The following is a 26743-nucleotide window of genomic DNA, read 5'->3' as shown; positions in this document are numbered from 1 at the left end:
ACCCACACGCGGACACGCGCGGACACACGCGCGGCGCGCCCACCCCGCGCGCCCCCCGCGGCCCGCGCGCGTACCTGCTGCGGAAGGGTTTGGCGGAGGCGCTGGGCTCCACGCCGCTCGCTCCGCGCTGCATGAGTTCGGGCCGCGGCTGGCGGGCGGGCGGGGAGCCGGGCGGGCCCCTGCTCTCGCCGGCGCGCACACACTCGGCACTCGCGCAGGGAGGCACTCTCGGACGGGCGTTTGGCTTGTTATGGAGGAAGGGCTATGTGAATCAAACTCATTTCTGGGTCACTGCTGCCACAGGGGGGAGCACTTTAATCCCTTGCCAAAACGAGAGGGTGGGGACACGAGGGCGGAGGGAGCGCGCCGGGAGTCCGCGGCGCGGGGGGCTCCGTCCCTCATTAACTCTTCGCGGTCCTCGCCGCAGCCGGATGGGCCTTCGTCCGCAGGAGCTGGCAAAGAGCGGCACTGTTCAGCTTTTAAAACATCTTCCCTCACCTCCCTTGTGGGTCTAGAAATTCTTGAGGAGTCTCCAAGCAGCGAGGTGGGCTTTTAGATTACCCTCTTCAAACTGCCCCAGTTCCAACTCTTGTCTAATCTCAGTGCACCTAGAAATGGATTCTTTCAAATTAGTTTAAAATTATTTAGATACAAATGAGACTATTAAAGTGTGTAATCTGGGTGAAAGGTTTTATTTTTAGGCTGAATGGCAAAATAAATAGTTCTTTTGTAGTAACAGTTCTAGGGAGTTGAGAATTAGAATGACATTTTTAAATACAGAGAATCCAATTTTGAGAAGGACTGCATCTTTACCCAAGTTTATATCGAACTGATAATTGCAACGGAGGATTAATTCATTAGAAGACAGTGTTTATTTCTAAATGGACACCACCTTTCTATTTTACAGGATTACAGAACTGGACATTGCCTTCCAAATAAGAGAACGGAGACTAAAGCTTAAAACTGGAGTTGCAGACTTATATAAAATTCGAGAGCAGATATTTATTTGGGGGGTATTTATGTGTAAAAATAACTGGTTGCCAATTTTCCACAGAATACAAATTTGCTTTTTCATGTGGAGATTAACATAAAGGAAATGAGCGTGTATATGACATTTAGCTTCAAAAGGAAAAAGACCTTGGTGCAGATAAAAACTCCCATTCACATGTAAATGTGAACAGTGATCACTATTGAACCCAAAGCATGCTTATCTGCTGGAAGAGTTCTTCTGAAGATACCAGGTTTGACTTCACACTATCACACACCAACCTATCCACCTACATCAAGGACATAATAAAAAAAAAAAAGTAATAATCTGATAAATGTTGCAAAACAAAACTAAGCCTTTCAATACTTTTTCAGAAAACAAGCCAAAGGAAATCTCAAGTATATATCTCTATCTTCCTCTCCTGTTTCACTGAAGAAGAGTACAGAGACACCCCGTCAGTCCTATTCAATATGCTCAATCATGTTTAGAGATCACACACATAAAGCACTATACTGTCATTATTACTATTACTAGGTCACACTGCAGTTGTTGTTACCTTCCTTGGTTCACCTTACACATACTCTCCTGTAGAAGTAAGAGTACACAGGCTTCATGGCCAGACGGACCACATTGGACCTAGCTCTACCAGTTGACCAACTTGTATGACTATGGGGGTAAATTATAGAACTTCTTGGACCCTCAATTTCTTCATGAGTAATAAAATGATGTTAACAGCTTCTAACCTGAAGGGTTGTTAAGAGGAATGAGAGAGCTCCACAAAAGTGCCCAGCAGAGGCCCTGGCAGTTGGAGGTTATCAATTCCCTGAGCCATTCCTCCATATCTCTTTCTTGGTCTCTGGAAAACTGCAACTTTTCTAAATTCCAGCCAGCCTTACTGCACATATTCTCCCTAAAAAAAATTCAAATTACATTTACCGCTTAATGTTTTACTTGTTTTTTCTGACTATACAACTCCCAAAACATCAGGCAACAAAATGAAAGTGTACTGAATAAGTTGATGAGAAAAACAAAGAGGTAAAATGGCACACAGACTCGTCTAGCTGACAGATTGATCAGGACTGATGGTCTCAAGAATATTCTCTCAATTATGCCGTGACTTCAAAATACTGATGCACTGAGGCAGTGTCATGTGTTATAAATAACCCTGGACTAGAAGTCAGGAGACTCCCACCAGCTCACATTGTGACTCTGACAAGTCTCTTTTGGCCTTAGTTTCCCCAATGAGATGATAGACAAGATGATATCTGATGCCTCTTCTTCTTTAACTTCTTTAATTCAGTGATTTCTGATTGTCTTACCTAACTTAGAAAGTGATGATTATTTGAAGAAATGAGGGACACTTGAATCCATAAGGAACATGTAAAAACATTTTGTCATTGATGATCAGCAGTTGACTTTTTTTTTTTAAGATTCCATTTATTTATTTGACAGAGAGAGAGAGCGCGCGCGCGAGCGTGTGCGCACAAGCAGGGGAAGTCGCAGGCAGAGGCAGAGGAGAAGCAGGCTCCCCACCAAGCAGGAAGCCTGACATGGGGGCTTGATCCCAGGACCCTGGGATCATGACCTGAGCCGAAGGCAGATGCTTAACCGACTGAGCCACCCAAGAGCCCCAACAGTTGGCATTTAAAAAATAAGGTATGCCTTTTGCCATCAGACCACAAAGGAAACTTTTATACAACCTATTTTTAAAATAGGAAAGGCAATGTGACATGGTTTGCCTTGCGGCTGCAGAGGTAATATAATCTAGAATAAGAAGTACTAAGATGGCAAATAGAAAAACTACTTTCTGTTCCATTCTGTCACTTATTGTCTTACCTTGCCGAATCACTCAGGATCACCATCTTCAAGTCTTTAAAACAGTTCTGTTAATTCACACTTTATTACCAGAGATGAAAGGACATTTAAGAAAAGAGCCACGAAGTCATCAGTGTGGTTGAAATATCAAGATTCTAGTCTTTCCTGACCTCATCTGGTCTGATCTGATCCGTGTTTGTGATGAGTTATAATTCTATAAATCCCTTATGTTCTGCTGTAGTCATACGCTGTTCAATTATTTTCTTCCATAATAATGGATTTTTATGAAATAAATATTTGGACCTTTATATTCATATTCCTGATTTTGAAAACATACATGATTAAACCCATGAAGTCATTTCACTCGTATGTACTTCTCTGTAGGTAAAGAATTATATGGTCTTGATAAGAGATTCAGAATTATTCATAATTAATAGTTGTTTTTTTCTTTTGTTTTGTTTCTTAAGTAGGCTCCACACCCAACATGGGGCTTGAACTCACAACCCTGAGATCAAGAGTGGCATGTTCCACCAAGTGAGCCAGCTAGGCAGCCACAGAATTGTTCGTAATTAAAATGAAGTAAATGCACATGTTGAAAGTCCTATTTATCTCAGTCCTTTAGAAAATGAGCAAAAAATTCTTACTGGCAAATACCACTGCCGGTTTGTATACATTATGACACACAGAGAGAATTTTTTATTGCACAAGGGCTATCCTGGATAAAATGGGTTGTGTTCTAAAAGTTTATTAAACTTTACTTGTTTGGAACTTTGAATTTATGCCCCAAATAAACCTTGTTATAAAGAGGGTTTAGGTTGTCAAATTGTCTTTAAGAAAACAATTTTAGGGGCACCTGGGTGGCTCAGTCGGTTAAGCATCTGCCCTCAGCTCAGGTCATGATCCCAAGGTCCTGGGATGGAGCCCCTCATAGGGCTCCCTGCTCAGCAGGGAGCTTGCTTCTCCTTCTCCCTCTGCTGCTCCCCCTGCTTGTCCTCTCCTTCTCTCTCCCTCCCTGTCAGATAAACAACATCTTTAAAAATAATAATTTTAATACTAAATTATAGAAAATAAATTTTGTTAACTTTTAAAAATGGTATTACTTGGATGGGAGGGGCTCGAGTTCAAAGAAAGATAAGGAGGTATAATTCTGAAAAAGAACAGTAAAGTTGGGAACCATATTCAGCACATGCCTGAATTCTATGAGAAGAAGCTGGAGGTGATGGGTAAGAGATTAGGACCAGAGTTCCCTGTCTGACCAGTCAATCAGGTCACCGTCCCAAACGACCTGGTCACCCCTCCAGGTAGGTGGTTACAACCTTCAAATATATGCAATAATTAGAAGGCCAATGCCTGAGATACTTTCTTGTGGGTGTCAGTAACAACTACATTATTTTTTTCTTAATGTTCTTTCTTTTCCTTTCATCTTGCTTGTTTATTTTGGTTGTTTCAATTTTGTTGATGTTCATACTTTTAGCACAAATTAAGATGTCAATGAGAACTCAGACCAAGAGAGGGATGAGAGGGGATATAACTTAATCCAACCAGATGGAAATGTCTAAGACTGAAGAGGTTCAAAATAAGAAAAGCTTTCCTCTAATTATGAAAGGAAAATATGATAATGGAGAGAATTTTGAAAATTTACGAAGGTAATATAACTCACCCACAGGGATAACTATTATAAACACTGCAAAGTATTTTCAGTATTTTTTCTAGGTATTTTTAATAAAATTGGAATGATGTCACACATTCCATTTTACAATCTTTCTTTTCACTTACACCCTTTTTTTCATTTTAATATTGTACATTTTCAAGTAAAAAATTTTTTTTTATTTTTATTTATTTATTTATTTTTAATTTCAAGTCTTTGCCTCCATATCATACCTTCATCTATAGGCCACTTCAACCATGCATTCTCATAGATACTCCCTGGATCTTGTCAACTATTGGAAAGTTCTGCCATCTTTAATATTAAATTCAAATATCTCCCATTTTAGCCACTACTTCTGAAATGTCCAGAATGTACACTTCTCACTCAAACTTTCTTTTTATCTGAAAAGTCACTCCAATCCACTTCTCCAGCCTCTCTTCTTACTAGGTGCAGAACAGTGGTAACTCAAAATGTGATCTCCAACTAGCCAGCCAGCAGCTGTACCTGATACTTGTCAGAGATGCAGTATTTCCAGCCCCAGGCCAGACCTACTGAATCAGGAAGGGGGATCCAGTAACCTGTGTTTTAATAAACCCTCGGGGTAATTCTGATCCATGCTCAGTTTGAGAACCACTGGTGTAGATCTGACTCCTACCCAACATACTCAAAGCAGAGGGATATTGGAGAGAAGGTGACAAGTAAACACACAAGTAGGCCTATTTTCTGCCCACAAGTTAGTTAAAAATATAAACAAGTAATTACACTAAAACTGCAGGGTTTGGGGAAAATATATACCTAGACAGCTAATCTTGTGTGTGTGTACTGGGAAGGGGGTGGTCAGAGAAGACTTCTCAGAATAAGTGACACTAAAGCTGTAACGTGAAGGAGTATAGCTGTTAGCCAGATAGGGAGGAGGAGGGGGTCAAGTATTGTGAAGTATTGTGCTGCTTCTTTCCCCTTCCTTCCTTCCTTCCTTCCTCCCTCCCTCCCTCCCTCCCTCCCTTCCTTCCTTCCTTCCTTCCTTCCTCCTTCTCTTTCTAACAAAACCTCTGACTTCGGTGTGCAGAATGGATGGGGTGGGAGATAGGAGGTAGGGAGGCTAGTAAGGAGGGTTCTGCAGTTACCAGGTAAGAGATGAAGGTGGCTTGGACTACAGTTACTGATCCCGGAAGTGAGACAAGCAGACAAACCAGCCCATGATGGAGGCATGGTTAACACTGTCCCCGCTCTTCGGAGGTCTCCAGCTCACCAGTTCAGCACCCATTCGGGGAAGGGCTGTAGGAACTCTTCAACCCAACTAATTAGTTGCCAAGGGGATGTCTCTAGACCTTATGAGCTCCCTGGGACCTCTCAAGAGGCACACACTGGATAGATGCAGTTGTTCTGGGAGAGGAGCATCTTCCAGGGGAACCAAATGAAGGTCCTGCTGGGCAATGAACAGGTTAAAGCCCCAGTGCAGAGGGGTCCAAGCCCTGAACCTGTACATAGAGCAGTAGCTCAAGCCTCAGGGACCCGAGCGATCAAAGTGCCAGTTTCCCCCAATGTGGTTGGGAGGACTTGTGCCCCTGGCAGGGTTTTTCTCAGCCTCCCTTCTCACGCAAGCTTGGCTCCCATCCCAGGCCCCTCCTCCCTCACTTGTCTGTCGCCACCCCACGAGGTCCTTATCCCTCCTCCGAAAAGCTCTATTTTCCTCTTTTCTTCCACAATATACCTCAATGGCCCATTATAACCTGAGCCCAAATCATTAGCAAATGAAAAACGGGCTCCCTTTTCTTGAAGACTGAGAGAGCCGGGTGTAGATAGGGAGAGGAAGCTGAGAGGGAGGTGCCCTTCCACTGGTTTCGTTCCAGGGTTAATGAAGCCAAGAAAAGGAGGCAGAGCAAACATACGTTCCTGTGTTAAAACTGTTTGATAATTCCCACTTTTTTTTTCTGCCATAAGACTTACTTAGTTTTGGACATGACCTGGTGGATTGGATGTCAGAGGTGAAGGAGAAATTGAAGTAAAGGATGACTCCCACGTCTCAGGCTTAGAGAACTGAGTGGATTCTTTCATTTATTTAACAGACATCCACTGAACACTGAGCTCAGGGCATGCAATGGTGAAAAAGACAAATACAGCCTTGCCCTCCTGGAGCTCACATTCATTCTCAGAGTACAGGAAATGCATGAACTTGAGGAGACACTGACAAAAGACTCAGAAGGCAGATGAGCCCAGGAGTCTGGTGCTCTGGAGAAAGGCTGGGTTGCGTTGCAGAGGAAGAACTTCCTCTGCATTATGGTGCTTCTAGCTGGACTTAGAATCAAATGAATAGGAAACAGATTAACAGGAGAAAATAAAATTTAATAGGCATATGTACAGGGAATCCACACGGAAACGAAATTCCAAAGACCATGAGGCAACATGAAGCTTACATGAGTTAAGGAAAGGGGGAGGGTCTGAGGATCCAAAGGGGAGAAAGGCCATTTGCAGGAAGGTGAAAGGAGATGTCTTGAAACACAAAGGTTGCCCTATTATGCAGATAAGTTTCTTAGGTAAAGGGGAGTCTCTATTAATAGCTCCTTTCCCGGTACAGGCTCTCCTTTCTGATGTAAATTTAGGCAGTTAGGACCAAGAAGAGAGCTTTTTCTGCATTTTCTGGGTTTTGATTACTTTTAACTCAAAATAACATTCATTTCAAAGTAGCCCATCTTGGGGCAGCATGCCCCTGGCACCCATAGTCACTAGTATTGGTTTAGGAGTTACCAGCATAGAGAGATTAATTCAGGCCTTGAAGCAGAGGAGATTAATTGGAAGGGTCTACAAAGTAAGAAGAAAAGAGAACCTAGGCTCAAAACTAAGGTGTCACATTTAAAGGATGGGCAAACTTCAACAGATGACTGGATTAAGAAGTTGTGGTCCATATATACAATGGAATATTACTCAGCTATCAGAAAGAACGAGTTCTCAACATTTGCTGCAACACAGACAGCACTGGAGGAGATAATGCTAAGTGAAATAAATCAAGCAGAGAAAGACAATTATATGATTTCTCTTATCTATGGAACATAAGAACTAGGAAGATCGGTAGAAGAAAGGGATGAAGAAAGGAGGGGTAAACAGAAGGCGGAATGAAGCATGAGAGACTATGGACTCTGAGAAACAAACTGAGGGCTTCAGAGGGGAGGGGGTGGGGGAATGGGATAGACCGGTGATGGGTAGTAAGAAAGGCACGTATTGCATGGTGCACTGGGTGTTATACACAACTAACGAATCATCGAACTTTACATCGGAAACCAGGGATGTACTGTATGGTGACTAACATAATATAATAAAAAAACATAAAAAAAAAAAAAGAAAAGAAAAGAAAAGAAAGGATGGGCAAAGGAAGCTGCAAAGCTTCAATGGTTTCACTGAAGACAGTCCAGATTGATTGAAATGTTTTAGCCTACTTCACACCTAAGTCCAAACTTCTAAGCACTACTGGAAAAAATCACAGACTTGTACTGATTGGTTTCACAAGGCATTCATTATCCTCCACCTCCATAATGTCCTGAAATCACTCCCTATTTCCCGAGTCAGTTCAACCTCTCATTCTCCTCAGGATCTTTCTCAGAACTTTCTTCCCACCCTTAGTCTGCCATCCTGCCACTTACCTTGGCACTTTGAGCCGAGCTCCTAATTTCCTACATCACAGAAGTAACAGGCCATTGAGCAGGAAAGCCTTTGACTTTCTATCACCAAACTTTCAGTCTTCCCTGCAGGCCTATCTTCTCCCTTCTTTCCTGTCACAGTGGGAGAAAGGGGACCTTCTCTCCACCTGGACTCAGAATCCCTGGAGACTGGCCCACTTTCTCTGTTCTCTAACTCAAGATTTAGCCCTTCTCTCTCAGGTACCTCTACTGCTCTGGTTATTGACTTCTTCCCCAATACATTTAAATATAGTTAATGTCTCCACTAAAAAAAAAAAAAAAACTAACAAAAAACTCTCAAAGCTCTCTTCCTATTCCTTCCTCTTCATGGCTACAGTTTTTGAAAGAATGGTCTACACTCACTCTTGAGCCCACTGATATCTGACTGATGTCCCCAATCACCCCAGTGAAACTGCTCTTGACAAGATCACCACTGACATTCTTATTACTAATTCCAGTGGCAATTTCACAACCTTGTTTTACCTGACCTCCCACTAACATTTGCCACTATTGCTCATATGTGCCCTGTTTCTTCAAATGCTTTCATCTGGCTTCCATGACACCAACAGTCTTCTGGTTTCTTTCTTACCTCTCTAGCCTCTTCTAATTCTTCTGCAGGTTCCTCTTTCTTTTCTGCTAAAGCGATGCCTTGAGTATGAGAAGAAGCATTTTGAAAAATTCAACTAAAGGAATAATTTTGGTTGAGACATTTTATAAGAAAAAAAGAATGGTTCACTAACCATTAACCGTTTAGAATGGATACCAAAAAAAAGAACATCTGGTTAAAGATTATTAGGCTAGTCAATCAGCTGGATGGGTAACCCTAGCTTCCCAGAAGGAGTTCTCAGTCTTATTAAAGTCTGTCAGAATACTGTTCACGCACTTTATCAGGAATGCTAATTGCTTCCCAGAAGGAGTTGTAAATTACATCATACAAAAAAATTTCTGTCCCAGACCAGGTTTGAGTCCATTTTTTTTTTCTCATTTTCAGTCTCTTAAATGTTGGTTTTCCTTCGAGTTACATACTAAGCCGTCATCTCTTCTCATTATACATGTATCTCCTGGTGACCTTATCTACTTTCATTACTGCCCCTCAAAACACATGTCTATGCAGCCACTTTCACACCTGACCATCACACTTACGTCTCCAATAGTTTCCTGAACACTCCATTGGCAGCTCAAACTCAACATATTCCAAACGGAACTCATTTTTCCTCCCACCTAGCACCTCCTCATCTGTCCCATATCTCACTTGGTGGCACCACCATCCACAAAGGCCAACTCAGGGGCCAAAACATCTTCCTTGACTCCCGCCTTTCGTTGACACTGTGGGGGCCAAGGGCAGGCCGCCCCAAAATGGGCCACTTTGACATGAACTTTATTTTGAGTTAAAAGCAATCAAAACCTAGCTGATTTAGGAAAAGCTCTTAACCTCCCCCTCCACTGCTGGCCAGTATCAGGAAGAGAGCTATTAAAAGAGATTCCTCTTTACCTAAGAAACTTACCTACATAATAGGACAATCTTTGTTTTCCAGACATCTCTTTTCACCTTCCTGCTAATGGTCTTTCTCCCCTTTGTATCCTCAGACCCCTACACCTCCCCTTAGCCCATAGAAGCAGCAAGTTGTCTCACTGTCTTTGGAACTTCAGGTCTCCATGGATTCCCCATACTTAACTCTTAAATTTGATTTTCTCCTGTTAATCTGTCTCATATCAATTTGATTCTTAGTCCATCCAGAAGGACCTCCAAAGGCAGAGGAAACTCTTCTTCCCCAACAACGCCCTCTCCACCAACACCGCCAATCCAATTTATCCCCAAGTCATTTCTCTGTCAGGTCTCATTTCTTCATCCCCAAAGCTACTCTTAACATCTCATTGACCTAAACCACCACTTAGCTGTTCTCCCTGCCTCCAGTTCTATCTCCCTTTAATTCATTTCCTACCCAATAGTCAGTGTGATCTTTTTAAAGCAAAAAATATGATCATGCCATTTCCATTTAGAACCTTTAATTGCCTTTTTTTTTTCTATTTATTCTTAAGGATAGAACATGTCACCAACGTAGTCTATCAGGTCCTTCATGTTCCAATTCCTATTTACTCTTCCTAGTTTTCCTTCCAAACGCTTTTCCACACTCATGGCTTTTCATATTTCGTCAGTGGTATCTCAAGAGAACTCTGAAAATCTTTATCCCTAAGCTTGGATCATTCTTTGCTATCTGTCCCTTCTCTTTTGGCTCCAACTCACTCAAGTTCCACAAAAAAGGCTTATCCTACCTCGTTAACTACCACCCTTCTCTAAATTCCCATGATATTCAGCACTATTGCTGTATTGTCACTTCTCTTACTGTCTTGTAATTTTTTTGTACCCCTCACTAGACAATCTGTGATCAGTTGTGTTCTCCATTGTGTTCCTAGTAGGGCCTAAAATAAATGTTTTGAATGTGATGGATGAATAATGATTACATTTATGTAATAAATAGTCTCCAAAACACTGTTTAAAAAACGAGATTATAACTTTCATTCTTATTTTCTTATGCTAAAAATATAAATATTATGCTATAGAGAAGCCAAAATTAAAATTAAAATTACCAAAAAGCTATTACTCAACAATCACCACAAAATTTTGGTGTATATTTTTCCTGTCTTTTGTATGCTTGTGTACCTATATGTACATACATTTTTTAAGCAGATGGGATCATACTTTAATTCTATTTCGGGACTTTTAAAGTTAATTTATCCATATAGTTGGGCTTCTAATTTATTTCTATGTTTTTTGTTTGTGTAAAAAGTGCTTTAGTGACTATCCTGATAGCTATATAATCCATGACTAAGAAAACGGAATCTTAATAATAGTACAATATTCTACCATATAAGTAGAATTTGCATGATTCCTGATTTTTTATTGCTACATCTTTATGTCTTTCTAAGTCCTTACTTTTATAGACAAGGCTATGAAAAATATTCCTATGTATAAATTTTTTTCATATGTTTAGCATTCTTTGGATAGATTCTGAAAAAAGTAAATTACTGGGTCAAAGAGTTTAAGACTTTGGATTCATTTTGCCAAGTTGCTTTACACAAAACCTGTTGTAACTGAGATATCCAGTATCAGCGTATTGGGGACTTGTTGAGGACTTGCCACTTGCCCAGCATAGAGCTAGATTCCATGGAAGAGGGCTAGGAGCATGCCCTTAAGGAGATATGTACTATATACATAATATGTCCATGAAACAAAAAAGCTAACCTGACCACATATATGGCTACTCAGATAGTTTGGAGATAGAAAAATCTTTCAAATGCCACAGGAGATTGAGCAGGTTTCATTAATGAAGGAGAATAATAGGGATCAGGAGAGACAGGCAGAGAAGAAGAAATGGAGACTGTGGGGAAGGAGACTCTGAGTTAGGGAGAGGTCCTAGAGAATCTGCATAGAGTGTGGGAAGGATGGAGATCAACAGTTATTGAATGTTTAGCGTGTATGTATCAGGCACTGAGCTAACCATTTTTACACATAATATTTCACGTCCTTACCACAACAATCTTTAGAATAGGGATTATTTTTTTCATCCAGGTGTAAATGGTGTGAAAAATTGACGTTCAGAGGGATTGAGTAACTTGCGAAAGATCACAAAGTTCAGGAGAGGTGGCCCCAGGATCTGAACTCAAACAGTCCGGTTCCCAAGTTCATGCTTTGAAGTACATCACTCAACTGACTCGTTACAAAGTCAGAATCATGTGCCTCATCAGAAATTGTTATCAATGACTTGGTATCAGTGAACTGAGTCAGTAGATACTTGAGAAAGAAAATTAGAACAGAAAGAACTGCAGGTTCTAAAGCTCATTTCAGACAGCAGGCATCTAAACACCCACATAAATATGTGGCTAAGGATTTAACTGTAAAGTGTAAAACTTTTAGAAAAAAATATGAGAAAATCTTTAGGAGCTAGGGGTAGGCAAAGAGTTCTTACACTTGACACCAACAGCACAAACCATAAAAGAAAATATAATATGTTGGATTTCTCAAAATTATTTTTTCCCCAAAAGACCCCATTAAGAGGATAAAAAGTCAAGCTACAGATCGAGAGAAAATATTTGCAAACCACACACCCCACAAAGAACCAGAGTCCAGAATATATGGAGAACACTCAAAACTCAACAATTTTTAAAAAGTCAAACAATTCAATTAGAAAATGGGCAAAAAACATGAACACATTTCCTAAAGAGGATATACAGATAGCAAATAAGCACATGAAAAGATGTTCAACATCATTAGCCATCAATAAAATAATGCAGATTTAAACCACAATGATATAGCATTACACTTCTATCAGAATAACCAAAATAAAAAATAGTGGCAACATCCAATGCTGGCAAGGATGTGGAGAAACTGGATCACTCATACATTGCCGGTGGTGATGTAAACTGGTCTAACCACTCTTGAAAAGAGTTTGGCAGCTTCTTATAAAACTAAGGACGACCCAGCAATTGCACTCATAGGCATATATCTTGGAGAAATGGAAACTTATGTTCACATAAAAACCTGTACACAAATGTTCATAGCATCTTTACTTGTAACAGCCTGAAACTGGAAACAACCCAGATGTCCTTCAATGAGTGAATAGTAAACAAACTATAGTATATACATACCATAAAAAATCACTCTGCAATTAAATAAACAAACAAACAAAATGAACCATCGATACATACACAAATCTCCAGATATTTCTGCTGAGTTTAAAAAGCCAATACCCAAAAGTTATATACTGTATGGTTCCATTTATACACGTTCTTGAAATGACAAAATTACAAAAATGGAGTAGATCAGCAGTCAAGAAGGGATAGCGAAGGAGTCAGGGAAGAAGGGAGGTATATGTGACTATAAAAGGGTAATATAAGGGATCCTTGTGGTGATGGAAATGTTATAGATCTTGATTGTATCAATGTTAATGATATTGTACATAAATGAATCACACAATGATACTGTACCATAGTTCTTCAAAATGTTCCTATTGGGAGAAACTGGGTAAAGGGTACACGGGATCTCTTAGCATTATTTCTAGAAACTGCATGTGAATCTACAATTATCCCAAAAGTAAAAGTTTAATTTAAAAACTATATAACCAATTAGAAGAGAAAAAAATTTAGACTCTTAAACATTCCTAGGAAGTAACCTAAAAAGCAAAGGAATTTCTTTATGTCATTCAACAGGGCCACACAAATGAAAAATTCATTTGGCTGTAAGGTTACGCTGATGTATACATTCCTTAAACTTCTGTTCTGTTGCAGGAAGGAATACCTTTTCAGACTGGTAGATACAATATAATCAGGGTTGCAGAAGTAGGAAAAGAAAAAAGAGCATTGAAAATGGAAGGGAGAAAACAAAACAAAACTAGAGTGCTTCTTCCCAGAGCCCTTTATAAATATTCTGTCACCTGGCTTTCTGTTTCCTACCCAAATGGCCAAGAGGAATAAATGACTATGCCCTTTCTATGGTAGAGACCCACCAGAGCCCTAAGGGCAGAGAGAATCTAAGTCTTGCCTCACATCAGCCAAATCTTACTTAATCTCTTGCACATATTTCTCCACCCCAGTCCCTAAGCTTCACCCTGGATGCCTTCCCATGCTGCAGAATCCCACTGCCCTAGCAGCCCTGCTACCCAGAACAGAGCATCCATAAGGGCATCTAATACATCAATGCCTGACTTCTAATCGTGGGTCAAGCCCACTAGGTCATTCTGTAACATTCATCTAGTTTTAAAAACATGAGAGGGACATTGTTGGCAAAAATCCAGGCATAATGAATTCTATGTTCTAGAAACAGAGAAACTTGAACTATTTCAATTTGAAAGTAAGGGCTGGCAGGAAACCAACAGAGCAAAGTCCTCTGGGAGAAAAAACAAAACAAAACAAAACAGGCTGGTTAGTTAACTTGTAGGTCTGTAAGGTGGGCAGATTTCTTTAAAAAGCAAACAGAGCGATTTTAGACTTGAGAGACTTAATTGGCGTCCAGGCCAAGAATATGAATAACGTTATATAAAAACCTTGCTCAAGTGAGAATTCTGCAATCGAAGCATTCTGACATTAATAACTAATGTTTAAGGGAAAAGAATACAGAAAAGGATATTTATTTATCTGCTCATATATTATATACCATTCATGGTACCAAGATATAAATCTCATCTTTTTGTTTGTTGCTTGCTTTTTGGTTGTTTTTAAAGATTTTATTTATTTATTTATTTATTTATTTATTTATTTATTTATTTGAAAGAGAGAGCACAGAAGCAGGGGGAAGGAGACGCAGCCTCCCCACTGAGCAGGGAGCCCAACGTGGGGCTCTATCCCAGGACCCTGGGATCATGACCTGAGCTGAAGGCAGATGCTTAACTCACTGAGCCACCCAGGCGTCCCTCATCTTTTTTCTTTTTTTTTTTTCATCATGGAAGTAAAGATTGATGCTTTTCAGAACTTCTTTAAGAAAACAGTCAAGGGGCGCCTGGGTGGCTCAGTCAGTTAAGCGTCTGCCTTCGGCTCAGGTCATGATCCCAGGGCCTGGGATCAAGCCCCACGTTGGGCTCCCTGCTCAGTGGGGAGTCTGCTTCTCCCTCTCCCTCTGCTGCTCCCCCTGCTCGTGCTCTCTCACTCTGTTAGATAGATAGATAGATAGATAGATAGATGATAGATAGATAGATAGATAATAGATAGATAGATAGATAGATAGATAGATAGATAGAAAGAAAGAAAAAAGAAAACCGTCAAGCTGCTTTTGTAGGTTCCAGACAATGCCAGGATATTCTTGCATTTGTTCTTCCATCAATAAAATGAGAAACTTATTTATGTATAAGGTAAAATTAGGGAACTAATAATGGCTTAATAGCAATTCCGGTTCACTTTGGTAATGAAGGATAGGAATAGCATATATAAAAAGAACTCAAAGACAATAAAAAAAATCTATGTGTTTTAACCCTTTCCCCTTCTCATACCCTTACCTGTCCACCTAGAATATTACCAGTGAAATGAAAGAAAGGCACACAGGAAGAAAAACAACGAAGCAAAGAACCTGGGGGAGCTATATCTGTGTAATCTTCTTTCTTCTTTGAAAGTATAAGCACCATTGTAAGCATCACTGGAAGGACACAGATTTATGTATAAAATATGCCCACTTCTGGGTTTTTCATTTTATTATAGCAAAAAATGGGAAACAATCTAATGTCCAAAAATAGGAAAATGTTGGGGTGCCTGGCTGGCTCGGTCAGAAGAGCATGTAACTGTTGATCTTGGAGTCATGAGTTCGAGCCCGACATTGGGTGTAGAGATTACTAAAAAAATAAACTTAAAATCAGAAAATGTTTAAGTAATTTATGGCATGTTGATTCGATGGAATGTTTTCTTTTTAAGATTTTATTCATTTATTTGACACAGAAAGAGAGGGAGAAAGCAAGCACAAGCAGGGGTCGCGGCAGGCAGAGAGAGAAGCAGGCTCCCCACTGAGCAAGGATTCCCTGATGCAGGACTCCATCCCAGGACCGTGGGATCATGACCCAAGCTGAAGGCAGACGCTTAACCGACTGAGCCACCCAGGAGCCCCATGATGGAATGTTTTATAGCCACTAAAAGAAGTCGTATTTTTAAATCATAAAAATTAAAGAGTGAAATACCTACTAATAGTGGAAAACAATAAAGAAGGGGGACTCTCATATAATGCTGGTAGAAACGTGAATTGCTATAGCCTTTTAGGAAAGTAATCTGGCAAGATTTTTTAAAATTAAAAAATACATGATTCAGACAAAGAACTTGATGCAGGGAAAGAGTATTTAAAAACAAAAATAAACAAAAGCAAGTAAGGACTATGCCATGGAATCCTCTTACACAAACGTGGAATAATTTTCATGGAAGTAATCCAAACTGAAAGCTTACTTCCAACTCCCTGACCATAATGTCTCTGGGTTCCTGTGAGATCCTCAAGCCTTGCCCTTTTCTTTAATACCAGCCCTCTGGATAATACCATCTCTCACTTGGCAACAGCTCAGGGATGTTTATGGACCACCCGTATTGTACAGTCCACCTAGACTCTTCTCTTTTTTTTCGCTCTCTTTCTCCTACTCCCCTGTACAATTAATTGTCAAGTCTGGATAACTCTGAATTTGCAATGTGTCTCCCGCTTGTCCCTTTCTCCTATTCCCACATCCTCTATCCTGACTCAATACCGTATTACCTTTCACTTGAATTATCCAATGGTGTAATTAGTTTTCCTTCCTCTTAGCCCTCCCTGCTCCAATGTGTTTTATACACTGTAACCAAAGCCATCCTCCATGGAAGTCCTGCACAGAGCAGTTGATGCCTCTTTTTTCGGGTAGAGAGCAAACCTCAGCATCCTCAACACAACATTCTAGGTCTTCAAGCACCTGGCTGTAAACATGGCCTGAACTTGCAGCCCCATTGCCTTGGGGTATTGAATTGGTGTACTGGGTTAGCGTTCCTCCCAAAATTCATGTTGACCTGGAACCCCAGAATCTGACCTTATTTGTAAATAGGGTCTTTGCAGATGTAATTAGTAAGGTGAAAGGACACTAAGGGGTCCACTCGTTGCTGGATTGGGGTGGGATAAATCCAATGACTGGTGTCTTGTAAGAAGGCCATATGAAGTCACAAAGAGACAGACAGAAGGAAAATGGCTATGTGTAGATAGAGGCAGAAATTAAAGTGTTACAGCTACAGGCCAGAAAATGCCAAGGATTGCCAGCAGCCACCCGTGGCTAGCCAGAGTGAAGGAAGGATTCTTCCCTGGAACCTTTACAGGGAGCATGACACTGCTGACACCTTGATTTCAGACTTACACCTTCCGGAGCTGTGAGAATGAATGGTTGTTTGAAGCCACCAAGTTTGAAGTGATTTGTTAGAGTGGCCCTAGGAAACTAACACAACTGGCTAGGAGATTTTTGGTGGCACGCAACAACAACAAAAATCTAAAAAACTCAATTTAGCTTAAAGAAAAGGAAATGTACCACAATGAGACTATTTCAGGGAACCAAGAGCAGAAACGTGGCTGAGCCTCAGGAATGTCCAAAATCAGAGACACAAAGGCCACCAGTTTCTCACTCTGACATTTTTCCCCCTTTGTATCTGCTTCATTTCTTTCTCTTTCTTCTCACTTTTCTTTTTTCCTCTCTGTCTTCTAACATTTGTCAAGGTCACAGTCATCAACAACTGCAAAGTTTACCTTCTGGTCCCCAAGAGAAACTGACTACTTTTTTCTCAGTTTCTGTTCCAAATTCCATAAGGAAGAACTGATCATCCCGTTGGGTCAGAATTCAGCAGCATTCACCAACCAATGATCGGAAGATGATTCTTACAGAGACCATGTGATCCTATGGTAACAAGAAGATGATTTTCACAGAAATCATGCAGATGAAGTAGAACTAGGAAGGAGAAGAGAAAAAGAACCATTGGTGCCTTGATAATCCTGCTTTCTTTTTTCTAGAAATTCCTTTTTCTCTCATTCTCTATCCCTGCTTACTGAAATCACACATCTTTCAAAGTCTAGCTTAAATGTCACCTTTTCCACAAATTATGTTGGTCTCTGCCATTAGACCACGAATCCTCAAAAGCAGAAACCCATAGATCTTATTCTTTCCTATATCCCTTTCCCCTAAGCAACCCTGTGAAATTTGTGGCTGCTTCTTGAAGCCTTCTTGGATCTATTCATTTGGGATTCATCCCACCCTTCCCTAGGCACCTGCGGGACTCTGTTGGAACTTCTTCATAGCATCTGCCATCTTCTGGCTTCTACTGAAGGTGCTTCTTGTTTTCTTTTTTTTTTTTTTTTTAAGATTTTATTTATTTATTTGACAGAGAGAGAGACAGCCAGTGAGAGAGGGAACACAAGCAGGGGGAGTGAGAGAGCAAGAAGCAGGCTCCCAGTGGAGCTGGGAGCCCAACGGGGGGCTCGATCCTAGGACACTGGGATCAGGCCCTGAACCAAAGGCAGACGCTTAATGACTGAGCCATGCAGGTGCCCCCTGAAGATACTTCTAAACATGTTTTTCTCCCCCTCTAAGGTGTCCACTCCTTGTTGATAAGGTCCAGTACTTTGTATATAACAGTCAGGTGGTAGTTCTTTGTTAAATATAATTCCCCATCCCTACCCTCTCAAAAATTCAAGTATGTAAAGTTAGTTTCAATTGAAATACAGGTACATATATAATATCAATGTATTTTTGTCCTCAGCCTAAGACCTAGCTTTGATCATTCTCTGCTCACATGACGGACTCAAACCATACACTGTTGCATGATATAGTGAAGATCCTTGGAGCTTAGTGCGCTGAAGAAAGACATGCCCTCCAGGCTCTGAGTACTGTGGGAAGGAGAGGGAAAATAAGAAAAAAGGGGGCCTAGGTACACTGCTGAGCACCTAGGAAGAGAGGAGTGCTGGCTGGCATGCCAGGGACAGGGATGACAAGAGCAGAGGGGGTTTTTGCCTGTGTTAAAGAGAAAAACAGAGGGCTGAATGGGCAAGTTTTACTGCCAATCCAGGAAAATGAAGTTGGTGAAGGAGAAATGGAAGTAGGTCTTGTCAGAGCCAAGATTCTGTAAACAGGCTGCCTCCCCTACTAGGAAAGCAAAGCCTTATAGTGCTTAGATTGCTGGAAACCCCTGGAGCTGAGCCAGCTCAGCTGGGGGGTGGGATTTCAGCTGCTTGTCGGAGCAGGGTATGGCAGGGAGTGGAGGTAGCGCTGTGCCTGGGTGAGAGGCCGCTGTGCCCTGCAGGTGGTAAGGGCAGGGCTAGGTTGGGGAAGAGAAGGTCTCCGAGGAGAAATCTGGACTGAGAGGTTGTGGCAGCTCATCAGGCAGTGCAGGGGATGCTAAAACCCATGTGAAGGGCAGTAGGGCCAGGCACTGGGCAGGTGCCGTTGCAAAGAGGTGGCTACCCTGCCATCTGGCATCAAAGAGTACCCCTTAACTCCCCCCCCCACCCACACACACACAAATCAGAGACTTTTGAAGCTCCCTTCCTGCACCTTAATCCATCTCAGACAAAGAGCATAAACTGTGAAAGACAGACAGATATGGTTAATAGAAAATTTAAGAGTACTCCTGCCCATAAAACAGCTGGGTAGGGGTTTCAGATGTAAGATCAGTTAGAGTCAATTTAAAATTTCAGTATGACAACCAAAAACAAAATGTGAGACTGTGCTATCCAATATTAATCAATGTTTGTCTATATTTTTGTTTTATATCAATAGGTCATATGACTACAACGTGATGACTTTGCTGCTTTCACGTCCAGGACCTTGTGCAGGTTTTTACTGTACTCTTTGCTTAGTCGCGAAGGTCAGTTAGAAATCCCTTGGACAATCAAAGAGCAAGTTAATAAAGACCATTATGCCATGTGCTTAGCTTCTTTGGAGAGAGCAAGAATCATACTGTGAACTGGCATGAAGGCCAGTACAGCACTTATTACATGCACAGAGCACAGTGAGGACAAAGGAGGTAGATGGGGAGACAGACCACAGACCTACCGGGACACGGGCATGGTTCCTGCTTCCCTTCCCCCACCGTCTGGGCCTTGCAGGGAGGAGCTCATCCAGGTGGACCAGCTCAGCCATCAGGCAGGACCAAAGGTCAGGCCCATGCTTATTTGGGTAGGGCCTGGCTCATCAGCCAAAATCCCTCTTCCCCCCTTTCCTTACCTGCCATTCAAGAGAATCTCTTCACTCAGGCATGACTTTGGTGCATAGAGAAACTATTCAGAAGTTACTTTGTTTTGAAAATTAATTACTGACTTTACAAAGTCAAAACCCCTGGATATTTTTCTCTAAGCCTACAGATTCAACTTATACGTTTTATAGATACAGCTAAATAAATAAATAAATTTGTTTGTTTATGTATTTATGTGTTTATATTTATTTTAGATAGGCTCTACATCCGACATGGGGCTCCAGCTCACGACCTCGAGATCGAGAGTTGCATGCTCTATCGGCTGAGCCAGCCTGGGGCTCCTAGATATAGCTAAATTTAAACAGTTTTAAGGGGGGTTTTGATTGGTTGGTCACATTTTCAAATTTACTTAACTAATCTATTTTAAATATATTAATTGCATTTATAAATTTAATATATTCTATTTGTTTTTTAAAATACTTCTGTTGTCTGACCAAAAAAAAAAAAAAAAAAAAAAAAACACCAAAACAAAAAACCTTTCCAAATACTTAAGTAATTCATATATATCTAATGAATTAATCTTAAAAATGTGTTAATTTTAAGTCCTTTTAAATGTCTAATATTACATTTACATTTGAAATTTTCCCTTCTAAATAACAAATATAAATAATTTACTTAGATTACACATTTTAAATTAACTCTACACATATAATGTGCTGTTATTCTAATAGGTTATATTCTCTTAAACATTATAAATATTTAAAATACTAAGTGTAAAGATTTCTTTACACAAAAATACTAATACAATGTGTTTGATTTTCTTACATATTTCTATATTTAATTTTAAACCTTCCCACCATTTAAAAACATGCTTATTGCTTTCTAAAAAAAGTTTATTTTCTCAAATTCTTTTGAGCATTTCTTCCAAAGTTGGTTGAATCACATATGAGGTTTGGAGCCACAAATATCTAAGGGAATTTTGCTCATGACACCACTACCAGGGTGAGTCCCTTTATACTCTTCATATATCATAAACTCGAAACATAAAAAGAGAGTTGCCTGTCACCAGTACCTCCAAATAGACTGCAATGATTCTCACCGCTTGTTAGCTACTTTCCTGGGTAGACATTTCCATTCCAAACAGGGCTAACCTGTGTAATCAATAAGATATTGTGGAAATGATGCAGAGTGACTTCTGAATCTAGGTCATAAAAGACAGTGCTTCTACCTTGTGTGCTCCTGGATCGTTTGCTCTGGAGAAAGCCAGCTACTCCTATACAGCACTACAAAGAGGTCTGTATGGTAAGGAATTGAATCTTCCTGCCAACAGCCAGTGTTAACTTGCCATGTGTATGAATCACCCATCTGGGAAACAGATACCCCAGCCCCAATCAAGCCTTCAGCTAACCGTGGCCCTGACTGACACTAAGACCAAGCAGGTGCTTCCTGCTCAAAACACAAAAACTCCTGCTCCCAAATTCCTGATCCATAGAAACTGTGAGATAATAAACATTTACTATTGTTTTAAGCCTCTGAACTTCGGGAGGTTTTGTTACGTAGTTGTAGATAACTAATAAGGAATGGTCCTTCAAACTCAATACACGAGAAACAAATAAACAAATCAAAAAATGGGCAGAAGATATGAACAGACACTTTTCCAATGAAGACATACAAACGGCTAACAGACACATGAAAAAATGTTCAAAATCATTAGCCATCAGGGAAATTCAAATCAAAACCACACTAAGTACCACCTTACACCAGTTAGAATGGCAAAAATTGACAAGGCAAGAAACAACAATTGCTGGAGAGGATGTGGAGAAAGGGGATCCCTCCTACGTTGTTGGTGGGAATGCAAGTTGGTACAGCCACTCTGGAAAACAGTGTGGAGGTCCCTTAAAAAGTTAAAAATTGAGCTACCCTATGACCCAGCCATTGCACTACTGGGTATTTACCCCAAAGATACAGACGTAGTGAAGAGAAGGGCCATATGCACCTCAATGTTCATAGCAACATTGTCCACAATAGCCAAATCATGGAAGGAACCGAGATGCCCTTCAACAGATGACTGGATTAGGAAGTTGTGGTCCATATATACAATGGAATATTACTCAGCTATCAGAAAGAACGAATTCTCAACATTTGCTGCAACATGGACGGCACTGGAGGAGATAATGCTAAGTGAAATAAGTCAAGCAGAGAAAGATAATTATCATATGATTTCTCTCATCTATGGGACATAAGAACTAGGAAGATCGGTAGGGGAAGAAAGGGATAAAGAAAGGGGGGGTAATCAGAAGGGGGAATGAAGCATGAGAGACTATGGACTCTGAGAAACAAACTGAGGGCCTCAGAGGGGAGGGGGTTGGGGGAATGGTATAGACTGGTGATGGGTAGTAAAGAGGGCACGTATTACATGGTGCACTGGGTGTTATACGCAACTAATGAATCATCGAACTTTACATCAGAAACCGGGGATGTACTGTATGGTGACTAACATAATATAATAAAAAACATTAAAATAAAAAAAAATTATGGCACACACACAAAAAAAAACTATTAAGGAATGGTCCTATCAGCCACATTTCTGAATCTAAAGCATGTCATTATCTAATTTTAAGTCTATTAGCTCCCATAAATCTCCACTCGTGACTACACCATTTGCTTGGATTAAACTCTTTATTGCTTCATCTCATCCTGCTTTTGCCTCCTGTTTGATCCACAATTATTGACATTAAAGTACGTCAAGCTCTGTGTCTCATAGGCCTATTGCGGACTCTATTATCACAACCTACAGGAACAGCATTCTATTGCCACTTATCATCATAGTTAAAATGTCCACAAAGTCTAATAAACATCTCAGACTTAACATGGCTAAAAAAGAACTGTCAATTTTCCTTCCCCCTTGCCTACTCTTCTCAGTGTTCTACAGTTCTGTAAATAGCATCATCAACCACCCAGATGCTCATACCAAAAACCTAGGTCATTCTTGATTCCTCTCTTCTTCTCATGCAATCAACAATGAGGTTCTACCTTTAGAACATATCATGAATTTGTAAACTTCTCTTCATCTCTATTCCTATCAGCCTAGAGTAGGCCATCATCTTCCACAGGACACTACAAATAGCCTTCTAACTGTAATCCCTGCTCTATAAATATTCACTTACAGGTCTTTGCATGACATATTTTATGTCTCTTGAGTAAATACCTAGAAGTGAGATTGCTGAGTCACATGCTAAATGCCTATTTAACTTTACTAGAAGTTGCCAAACTATTTTCCATTTTGTATTCCCACCAGTAATATATGAGAGTTCCAGTTTTCCACATCTTCTTTAGTAGTTGGTATTGGTTTCTTTTTTTTTTTTTTAAAGCCATTCTAGTTGGTGTGTATTAGTATCCTTTGTCTTTTTTTTTTGAGACAAAATTCACATACAATGAAATGTACAGATCCTAAGTTTTCAATAAGTTTTAATAAAAGCGTACACTTAAGTAATCAAGATGTCAAACATTTCCATTACCCTACTTAATTCCCTAGTAACCTGCTTCCAGCCAGTTCCTACTCACTAGAGGCAGCCACTTCTGATTACTATCACCATAGATTAGGTTAGTTTTACTTTTTCTTAAGCCTCATAAAAAAATAGTATAGCATATACTGTTTTGTGTCTGGTTGGTTTTGCCTAACATGCAATATTATTGCATGTATCGGTAGTTCTTGATTTTTACTGCTGAATAGTATTTTATTGTATGAACATATCACAATTTGTTTATCCATTCACCTTTTGATAGACATCTGGGTTGTTTCCAGCAATCCCATTCCTAGGTATTTACCCAGGAGAACTGAAAGCATATGTCCACAAAAATACGGTAATAGCCTGCCTCCTCTCTTGATCCACAAAAATTCACTCTCTATACTGAAGCTAGAGGGATCTTTTAAATAAATTACTCAAATCCCATCACTCTTCTGCTTAATACCCTTTAGTGATTTCCTACCCCACTTAGGAGAAAACACAAATCCCCCACCATGGCTTGTGAAGCCCAGACATCACTGATTTTCAACCTCTGGGAACCTTTCATGGCTGGACCCCACCTCAGGCTAAGTGAATGAGAATCCCTGGAGGGCGGCCCCACATAGTTTTTAAAGCTTCCCAGGAGATTCTAACAGGACTCTATGTTTTTGAGGTCCTGCCAGCATGACCTGGCCCCTGGCTCTCCCCCTTTATCTCACACCACTCTCCCCTTCAGGTGCTATAATCCAGCCACACTGGCCTCCTTTCAGCCGTCTGAACACAGCAATTTCATCCCTACCTCAGAGGCTTTGTGCTAGTGTTTCTTCTGCCTGGAATGTTCTTTAGATCTTAGTGTGACTGATTCTTTCTTGTGAGTCAGGTCTCAGCTAAAATGTCACCTGCTCAAACGGGCTTTTCCTGCCCACCCAGTCTAAAGGAGTCACACTCTAGTCACACACTTGTAAACGTGTTCAAATACTCTACATGACACTTACTTCTAACACTGTCTTGTTCATGTACTTTTTGGTGTGTATATTGTATGCCTCTCCCCTCCAGAATGTAAACCCTGTGAGAATAGGGACCTTGCCTGTCTTGCTGTCTACAGTATCCCTAGCATTTATAATCATGTCTGGCACATAATAAGGGCTTAAGAAATATTTGTTGAAAGCACAAAGGAATACATGTATGAAATGTGCATGTTACCTGGAAAACAGGGCAAAAATCCAGAAAGGTTCTTGTAACTTTCTTTCCCCATTTGTGTTGCATGAGGCAGTTGATTTATAAGGAAAGGGAGAGATTCTAGCCTGAGGAGATTAAATCCAGGTACTTGAGTACATTAGGACTAAAAGCAGAGGTTGTTTTTGGCTTCTACTATCTTATCTTTAGCCCCAACTTGATGCTGTGCACAGCATAGGTACTCAATGATTATATTTCTATTAACAGTGAAGTGACTATGATCTGCTTTGAGGGGCTTGAGGGTATGTGGGAGGAGGGGGTGTGAGGAATAGTGTGTGAGTGGGGATTAGGGGATCATGAGAAAGGAGACTGAAGTGTATTTATGCCTTTATCCTAACTTTAGGGCACTGTCATCAATTCAAAGCATGAAATTCAATTTAATCTATGCTAGCCAATTGGATTTCAAAACATTGTGCTACTCTATATGTGATTTCTCTTTATAAGCAAGGAAATATGTTAAAGCAATGTTTTAAAGAAATTTAACAAGAAAAAGAGGAAAGGAACAGTATCAGGAAGAAGAGAGGAGGAAACAAGGAAGAATTTAGTAACACCTTTGTGTAGACACAATATTAAGCATATTCAGGCGTTTACTTATTTATCACAACCCTATGTGAGATAAATATAATTATACTCATTTTACCAATGAGGAAATGGAATGAAATTTAGAGAAAAGTTACTTCTCTTTTAAATATTCTTACAGCTTACCTGTTATAAGATTGGATAAAAATATACAAGACATACTCATTTAATACATAGATGACATCAACAGTGGAAAAGCCACCTAATGGAAGCATGATAGACCAAAGATTCAAACTGATCTTGTCAGGCTAGAGAGCTTGACTGAAACCAAAGGTTAAATACAATACAGTAGATAAAATATAAATCCTGCAGTCAGCTACACAGATACAGAATGTTTAGCTGGAGTTTTGGGGTTTTTTAAAGATTTTATTTATTTATCTGAGATAGAAAGAGAGCACAAGCAGGGGGTGGGGTGGTGGAGGGGCAGATGGAAAGGGAGAAGCAGACTCCCCACTGAGCAGGGAGCCCCATGAGGGGCCAATCCCAGGACCCTGAGATCATGACCTGAGCTGAAGGCAGATGCCTAATTGACTAAACCACCCAAGAGCCCCTGGAGTTTTTGTAAAAAAAATAATATGGTATCAGAATGGCGAAAATAAAAAAAAGAAACAACAAGTGAAGGTGAGGATATGGAGAAAAAAGAAATCCTCACACACTGTTGGTGAGAATGCAAATTGGTGCAGCCACCGTGGAAGACAGTGTGGCAGTTCCTCAAAAACTTAAAAACAGAGTTACCCTACGACCCAGTGATCCAGTAATCTCACTAGAGTATTTACCCAAAACATACAAAAGCACTAATTCAAAGGGATACATGCGCCTCTATGTTTATTGTTGCATTGTTTACAATAGCCAAACTATGGAAGCAGCCCAAGTGTCCATCGACTGGTGAGTAGATAAAGAAGATGTGTGATATATATATGTGTATATGTATGTCTACATACTGGAATATACATACACATATATAATGGAATGTTATTCAGCCATAAAAAAGAATGAAATCTTGCCATTTGCAATGATATGGATGGAGCTAGAGAGCATAATCCTAAGTGACGTAAGTCAGAGAAAGACAATACCATATGATTTCAATCATATGTGGCATTTGAGAAACAGAACATGAACAAAGGAAAAAAAGAGAGAGAGAGACAAATCAAGCAACAGACCCTTAACTATAGAGAACAAACTGATGGCTACCAGAGGGGAGTGGATGAAATAGATGATGGGAATTAAGAGTATACTTATCATATCATGATTAACACTGAATAATGTATAAACTGTATAGAATATAGAATCATATTGTATACCTAAAACTAATGTAACACTGTGTGTTAACTATACTGGAATTAAAATTAAAAACTTAATAAAGAAAAAATAAATAAAATTTGCGGACTGCCAGTTTAACGTACAGTAATAGTAGGTGGTAAAAATGCCAATAGGACACCCATAAGCGTTTCGTGATGGTCCTCACCTTATGACTTCTTTCTGTACTTCCCGCCGGAGGTATTTTAAAAATTCTCTAGTCTCCTGGCTTTGCTTACATCTGACTATCTTGCCATCTCTGAAGCAGATCCTCATTAACACTAACGTGAATAATACAAGAGCCCTCATTTATTAAGTGTTCTGGGACAACTACACACATTATTGTGTT

The 26743-nt window shown here is 40.2% G+C and overlaps 1 protein-coding gene across 4 annotated transcripts in view; it reads right to left on the bottom strand.

Annotated features, from left to right (window-relative positions):
• JADE1 (jade family PHD finger 1) overlaps positions 1-26743 on the bottom strand; it is a 506990-nt gene that overhangs the window by 59053 nt on the left and 421194 nt on the right. The window contains exon 1 of one of the 4 annotated variants that reach the window (XM_026499330.4): positions 75-264. The exons of the other annotated variants lie outside the window; for them this stretch is intronic. The gene's annotated coding sequence lies outside the window, so the exon portion shown is untranslated. Of the gene's footprint in view, positions 1-74; positions 265-26743 lie in introns of those variants that run through there. 4 annotated transcript variants of the gene reach the window in all.

This window comes from Ursus arctos, unplaced genomic scaffold (assembly GCF_023065955.2).
Source record: "Ursus arctos isolate Adak ecotype North America unplaced genomic scaffold, UrsArc2.0 scaffold_11, whole genome shotgun sequence".
Classification (NCBI taxonomy): Eukaryota; Metazoa; Chordata; class Mammalia; order Carnivora; family Ursidae; genus Ursus; species Ursus arctos.
This window is presented reverse-complemented; position numbering and strand designations above follow the sequence as displayed.